The sequence below is a fragment of the Rattus norvegicus genome (genome assembly GCF_036323735.1).
Source record: "Rattus norvegicus strain BN/NHsdMcwi chromosome Y unlocalized genomic scaffold, GRCr8 chrY_unlocalized_7, whole genome shotgun sequence".
Taxonomy (NCBI): Eukaryota; Metazoa; Chordata; class Mammalia; order Rodentia; family Muridae; genus Rattus; species Rattus norvegicus.
Window position 1 is genome coordinate 1153092 of NW_026947410.1, and position 7830 is coordinate 1160921.

The 7830-nt window shown below is 35.9% G+C and overlaps 2 long non-coding RNA genes across 3 annotated transcripts; one reads left to right on the forward strand and one right to left on the reverse strand.

Annotated features, from left to right (window-relative positions):
* The first annotated feature begins 552 nt into the window (after nt 1-552).
* On the forward strand, nt 553-6189 carry LOC120099684 (uncharacterized). 2 transcript variants are annotated; one of them, XR_005498817.2, is made up of 2 exons: nt 553-1818; nt 5862-6189. It is a non-coding gene; the product is annotated as an uncharacterized LOC120099684 (long non-coding RNA). The 2 variants fall into 2 exon arrangements; XR_005498816.2 differs by lacking the exon at nt 553-1818 and adding an exon at nt 3945-4146.
* Nucleotides 3351-7823, reverse strand: LOC134484775 (uncharacterized). Its single transcript, XR_010062548.1, has 2 exons — nt 3662-7823; nt 3351-3567 (listed from the first exon to the last, which is right to left on the reverse strand). It is a non-coding gene; the product is annotated as an uncharacterized LOC134484775 (long non-coding RNA).
* Nucleotides 7824-7830: the final 7 nt, after the last annotated feature.

The following is a 7830-nucleotide window of genomic DNA, read 5'->3' on the forward strand; positions in this document are numbered from 1 at the left end:
AAAGTGTAAATACTGTGAACCTACTACAAATGATAAACTCCCAAATCCTTATTTTATCAAAAAATTTCCAGACATCAGGAAAGCAAAGGACATTTTTCACTGTTGAATTCAGTTCTCTACTCCCATTTGATATCAGTACTAGACTACATAGCTTCCAGTTTTCCCATGGGCAGACTTGAGGGTTTAGGATGTTTCACCATGATTCTTTCTTCAGGCCAATCCTAAGATATTGGATGATGTGAAGGGAGAAACATGGCTTGAGGAACAGTAAATTATCTACTTCAATAGGTAAACACAAGAGGACTATATGAAACTGTCATTTGTGAATTCTAGATTCTTGACATAGTTGGGCAGAACCCATGTTAAATTTCCCCTTAACCACATAGGTGTAGGAGCCACCAAAATCATAGCATATATATATATATATATATATATATATATATATATATATATATATATATATATATATATATATCAGCCAACCTAACTAGATAAGATAGGTGAAGGTAAGAATTGCATTCTGCCAGGAATCGGAAAAAGATTTTTTCTGAGAGACAATGATACAGCATGTCAAATACAGAAGTGAATGCTAGTAAAAAACCAGTGAACTAAAAACGGACCTGCTCTTGGTAAACTTAAAAAAAGGATTAGAAGAGCTTAAGGTACTTTCAACCCCATAAGAACAACAATGCCAATGAACCAGGGCTTTCTCTTACTGTACGAATACACAAAGAAAGTACATGGACTGAGGAATGGCTCCAAATTCATATGTGGCAATGGATGTAATTTTTGATCAACATTGGAAAGAGAAGCCCTTGTCCTCCCTTGTACATCTTTCAGTTCAAGGGAATGTCATGCGGGAGAAAGGCTGGTTAGAGAAAAAGGAAATGGGAATGTGTAGGGATCTTATGCTCAGGAAACTCAGAAAGGAAATAATATTTGAAATTTAAATATAGAAACATCCCGTTAAAAAAAAACAATAAAATTTGCTAAAAATAAAAAAGAAAGATATAAAAGAAAGTAAAAGCTGTCAAGTAATCACACATATTGACTCGTAAATGTGAATTGGCAGAGTAATACTAGTGGAAAGACTGAGATGATGAAGTCTCAACTAGAAGCACTTCTGTCACGTTAATATTAGTGGCAGACAAAAAAATCACTATTGGTGTCCAAAGCATGTTGTTTACTTCGAGATAGCAACACAATATTTGTACTTCCCTTCTTCGTTAGTACCTTTCTTCTTGACAAAAACAGTAAAGGTCATGAGCTCTGGAAAACAATTGTGCTCTTCACAATACTTGGGTTTTGTAATAAAGAAATGAATGATATAAACTATTTGAATATTAGGAACCATAAGAACAGGGAACTTCAGATGCTTCTAAGAGACTTGCAGCTCATGATTCCCATATGTGGAAGGTTCAAAAAAGGCTATCTCTTTAGCGATCCCACACAAATCCTACCTTGGACTCACTAAGCTTTCCAAGGACCACATATGCCTTTCTTTTTTTTAAAAAAAAACAAGACAGAAAGCCAGCTTATTCCCCTTCTCATATCTCTTCATCTTCTTTTTTCTCACGCCCAAATAACTGTTTACTCTGAATTAGAGGCCAATTAGTAAACCCTAGAGGTAATGAAGGAACATCTGAAGATCAGTTGCAGTCACAGCAATACTTGTGACATCACAGAAGAAGCTTTGGCTCTCAAGGATACCAGAGATTTTTCATGAATGAACTAATGATGATGTCTCTAAGACCTGCCATGGCCTATCTGCTAAAGAGCTTTCCTTACATTGACTAGATTTGAGGGTGCCCTTTCCAGGTATGTCTCCTGTGACACAGTGGAAATGTTTACATACTCCATCTCTCTAAAGCTAGTGACTTCTCTTTGCTTCATTAGTGGTTACATGCTCTGAATGGACAAAGTTATTCAGGGTCTTGGCATGGGTCGATGAGATTTAGGAACAGGAGTGTAGAAGATTCTTCTAGATAATATTTTCATTCTTAGGTTCATTCCTGTGACACAGTTCAATTTTCTTCGTTTTCTATTTTCCCAAAGGCCAGTTATTCCCTACAGACCTTTAATTGAATGCATGTGTATTTCAATTTTTATTGTATATTCCTTGATAGGTGACTTTATACATATTCCTGAATGTGTACTGAAAATTCTTTTTTCCACTTCTATTTTCTTCAATGATTTTCGCAACAAAGGCACCCAGCTCTAGAGTGATTATAACACTGTAAATTGGGTGTACCTACTTCAAGTGGTAAACACCAAATTACTATTAAATCCTAACATTTCCACATATAAGTAAAGCATAAGACCACATGTAGTATAGAATTTGGTTCTCAGGTCCGTTTTGATCTCGGTTCTTCTGTTCCAGTGTCTCAGGGCTAGATTTGAGGTTTTTGGATGTTTTACCATGATTCTTTCTTGAGGCCAAACATAAGATAGAGAAGGATAGGAAGTGATAAGAATGGCTTCAGGACCAGGGAGACCTCATCTTCAATAGTTTCATAAGAACAGGAGGGAATCTATTTGCCAATGCAATTTGTGGATTCTACATTCTTGACCTAGTTGCACTGAATCCATGTTAAAATTCCCCCTAACTTCATAACTGTTGGAGCCACCAAAAGTATATTCATATATATCATTATATATATATATGTATATATATACATATATATCATTATATATATATATTATACGTATATCACACACACACACACACACACACACACATATATATATATATATATATATATATATATATATATATATATATATATATGGTGATCAGCCACCAAAACTAGATAAGATTTATGAAGCTAAGAAGTGCATTCTACCAGGAACTGGATATAGATATTTCCTGAGAGACACAGTTAGAGAATGTCAAATACAGAAGTGAATGTTAGTGGCAAACCAGTGAACTGAAAACGGACATCTTGTTGGTAGATTTTGAGACAGTATTACAATTGTTGAAGGTGCTGTTAACTACAAAAGAACAACATTCTCAATGACCCAGAGCTTTCTGGTACTAGACCAATATTCAAAGAATGAACATAGACAGAAATATGGCTCCAAATGCATATGTGGCAGAGGATTGCTTTTTTGGCACCAATGGAAGGAGAAGCCCTTGGTTCTACCTTGGTTTGTCTCCCAGTTTAAGGGAATGTCAAAGGGCAGAATTATGGTTAGAGAAGAAGGGATTGTGAACAGGTTGTGATTTAATGGGCAGGAAACTGAGAAAGGAAATAATATTTTAAACGTAAATATAGACTCATCCAGTTTAAAAATCACTTAAATTGATAAAAAATTAAAAAAAGAAAGAAATAAAAGTAAAGAAAACTTCCAACTAATCACAGTTATTTACTCAGAAATCTAAATTGGTATTCAGAGTAATACTTGTAGTAAGACAAAGATGATGAAGTCTCAACTAGAAGCACTTCTTTCTCCGAGATATCCGTGTCAGACACAAAATGCACTATAGGTATCCAAAGCTTGGAGGAGTTTACTCTGACCTGAGGACCCAATACTTGTCTTTACCTCCTTCCTTAGGACCTTTTTCTTCTGGGCAAAAAGAAAAAAAGGCCATAGATCTCAGAAAAACAACTGTGCCCTCTCAAAATTTTGCTTTGTAATTAGGAAATGAATGATATAAAACCTTTGACATCCAGGAACCATAAGAACAGGGAAGTCCAGATGCTTCTGTGAAGCTTCCAGCTCTTGATTCCCATATGTGTAAGTCTCAGATCAAGTCTATCTCTTCAGTGATACCACTCCAACCCTTCCAAGGGCTCCCTGAACTTTTCAAAGTACCACTTATTTTTCCTTTTTTTTTCATACAAGGACAGAAGGTCAGCTTCTTTCTCCCCATCTCTGATCTCTTCATCCTTTTTGTTCTCACTCCCAAATGGCTGTTTACTCTGAATTAGTGGCCAATTAGCAAACCGGAGAGTTACTGAGGGAATATGTGAGAGGCAGTTCCTGTCAGGACAGTAATTGTTACATCACAGAAGAAGCTAGGGCTCTCCTAGTTACAACAAATTTGTCACGGAGGTCCTATTTATGATGTCACTGAGAACGGCCATCTCCTACATGCTAAACAGCTTTCCTTACATTTACCAGATTCGAAGGTGTCCTTTCCAGGTATGTCTCCTGTGACACACTGGAAACCTTTATGTACTCAATCTCTCTTAAGGTAGAGACTTATCTCTGCTCCACTAATGGTCACATGCTCTGAATGGGGAAAGTTAGCCAGAGGCATGGCTTGGGTCTCTAAGATCTAGGAATATGGAGTGCAGGAGATTCTACTGGATAATAATTTTATTCCCAGTTCCATTCCTCTGGCCTATAGTTCAATTTCCTCAGATATCTCTCTTTTCTAAAGGCCAATATTTTCCCTACAGACCTTTAATTGAGTGAATATTTTATTACATTTTCTTATTGTACATTCCTTGATAGTGGACTTTATATATATTGCTGAATGTGTACTCCAATGTTCTATTATCCTATTCCATTTTTTTGCTCTGATTTTAGAAAAAAGGGGGCCCAGTTCTAAAGTGAATATAATAGTGTAAATATTCTGTATCTACTTAAATGATAAACTCCTAAATCCTTATTTTATCCAAAAATTACCTGACATTAGTAAAGGAAAGGACAACATAGACTATATAATGTGGTTCTGCAGTGGCATTAGATAGCAGTTCTCTAATATCTACCTTCCAGTGTTTCCATGGCCAGATTTGAGGGTTTTGGATGTTTTACCATGATTCTTTATTCAGTCCAAACATAAAGTTCATGACATGGGCTGGGAGAGGAGTGGCTTGAAGTCCAGTGAATCTTCTACTTCAGTAGGTTCATAAGAATAGGAAGGAGTCTATATGGCTTTGTCATTTGTGGATTCTAAAATCTTAACCTAGTAGTGCAGAATCCATGTTAAAAATCCACCAAACACCATAGCTGTACAAGGGACCAAATATATCCTCGTCATTCTGATTGGTGTGCTGTGGAAACTCAGGATTTTTTTTCTTTATTTCCATTTACCTGATGGCAAAGGATGTTGATATTCCTCATTTGAGAATTCATTGTTTAGCTCTACAGACACAGAAACACACACACACACACACACACGCACGCACACACACACACACACACACACATTCAGCAACCAGATGTAGATAAGAGTGATGAAGCTAAGGAGTCTATGCTGCCAGTGAACTGAAAATTGACATCTTGTTGGTAGGGTTTGAAAAAGGATTAAAAGAGCTAAAGGTGCTTTCAACACCATAAGAACAACAATGCAAATGCAACAGAGATTTCTGGTAATAAACCAATATTCAAAGACTGGACATGGAAAGAACTATGGCTCCAACTGCATATGTTGCAAAGGATGGCCTTGGGTTCACCAATGGAAGGAGAAGTCATTGGGTTTGACTCCAAGTTCAAGGCAATGTCAGGGGGCAGTAAGGTGGGTTATAGAAGAAGGGGAGCAGAATTGTATAGGCTAATTATGGAAAAGAAACAGGGAAAGGAAATAACATTTGAAATTCAAATGTAGAAATATCCAGTTAAAAAAGCAATAAAATTTTATAAAAAATAAAAACAATGAAAGAAAGAAAAGAAATCTGCCAGCTAATCAAACCTATTGACTCAGAAATCTAAAGAGTCACTGTCAGAGAATGGTATTCAGAGTAATACTAGTGGAAAGACTGAGATGATGAAGTCTCAACTAGAAGCTCTTCTCCTCCAGATATCAGTGTTATAAACAAATTACACAATAGGAATCCAAAGCATGGAGGTGTTTACACTGCTGAGGAGACCATACTTTTCTTTCCTTTGTTTCTTTGAACCTTTTTCTTCAGAGCAAAAAGAGTAAAAGCCACGAGCTCTGAGAAGAACAAATGTGCCCTTCCCAACAACTGGCTTTTGTATTGAAGAAATTGATTACATAAACGCTCTGACTTCCAGGAACCATATCAAGCAGGGAAGTCCAGATGATTCTAAGAAGATCGCAGCACCTGATTCCCATGTGTGGAAGGCTCAGATAAAGGCTACTACTTCTGCAATCCCACTCAATACGTACCCAAGACTCACTGAACTTTCCCATGGACCAGATTTGAGGGTGCCCTTTCCAAGAGTGTCTCCTGTGACATACTGGAAACCTTTACATATTATATATCTTTAAAGCTAGAGACTTCTCTTTGCTTCATTAGTACTTACATGTTCGGAATAGAGAATGTTGGTCAGGGGCTTGGCATGGGTAAAAAAGATCTAGGAACATGGTGTGGAGGAGAATATTCTGGATAATAATTTCACTTCCACGTCCATTCCTGTGACATACAATTCAAGTTCCTAGGTTTTCTCTGTTTCCTAAAGTCCAATATTTTCCCTCCAGACGTTAAATTGAATGAATATTGTATTACATTTTCTTATTGTACATTCTTTGAAAGAGGACTTTATATATATTCCTGAATGTGTACTCAAAAATTCTGTTTTCTAATTTTATAATTATAATTATAAAATTATAATTATAAAAATTATTAATTATAATTTTATATTTTTGTAATGATATTGGCAACAAAGTGGGCCCAGCTAAAGCGTGAATATAACAATATAAATATTGTATACCTACTTCTAATGATAATGTCCCAAATCCTTATTTTATACAAAAATTACCAGCCATCAATAAAGCAAAGGAGAACGTAGACCCTAGAATACGGTTCTAAATTTCTTTTAGGCTTGAAAAATTTTGCCTAGAAAGTTTTGTAGTTGTATTTGTGTCTTTATCCCTCCACTGGTGTCCTTCCGGGCTACAGGAGTTGGCCTCTTAATGTTCCATAACACCAATGTAAGTCACAGCTTCGGTAAACCCCATTGATTCGTGCGTACCTTCATTATCCTGGACTCTTTCTCTTCCTGGAGATTTCCCCTACCTCCTCATCTCTAAAAGTTCAAGATATCCTTTCCTTCTCCTGACTATCGGGTCATATCTCCTCTCCCTTCCCACACAGGATCCATTTTCCTCTTCCTTCCATCTCCCATCTAGTTCCTTCCCTCAATCGGCCTCCTAGACAATTTTATGCCCATTCTACATGAGACTCAATCATATGCACTTGGGGGCATTCTTCTTGTGTATCTTCTTTGTATCTATGAGCTTAGTGGAGAATGTCCTGTAGTTTACGGATAATATTACTTATAATTGAGCAATTTCAAAAACCCCGCTGGATCATATTTTTATAGTAGTATTCAACTTTGAAAATGATAATTTAATATGTGTGAATGTCCGGAGGAACAAATTTAAGTAAAAAGAAACTTAAAACATAGATCAAATCACAGATTTTAAAAGTTGACCTAATAATAAAATTGTGTACTATCATAAAGTTTGATTATACCACAGGCAATTTTTTAAGTTGTACAATAAATTTGGCAGACAAATGATGTTTTTACCAAATAATTATGGATAATTTGACTAAGATCAAATAAGATAAATATATTATTTCCATTTCGATATCACTTGCTGGCATTTTTCCTCAAACATGATGTATATAGCATTAAACATAATGGTATTAGTTTTAAATTTTAATATTTATTTTAACCTAACCTAAAAAGTAACAGGTTGTCTTATTTTATTCTTGTTGACATTCAACCTCATTCTTGCTTTTTCAGTTCTTTGTTCCTTCCTGTCCTATGTCCCTCACCACTTATACTAGTCTCACTTCATTATTCTTACATCTACATCCATATCCCACATGTTCAATATCTTCCATGGAACACTGTTTAAAACCCAACTTTCTAATGTCTGCGACCTATATCAGTTAAATAAACTCAAAC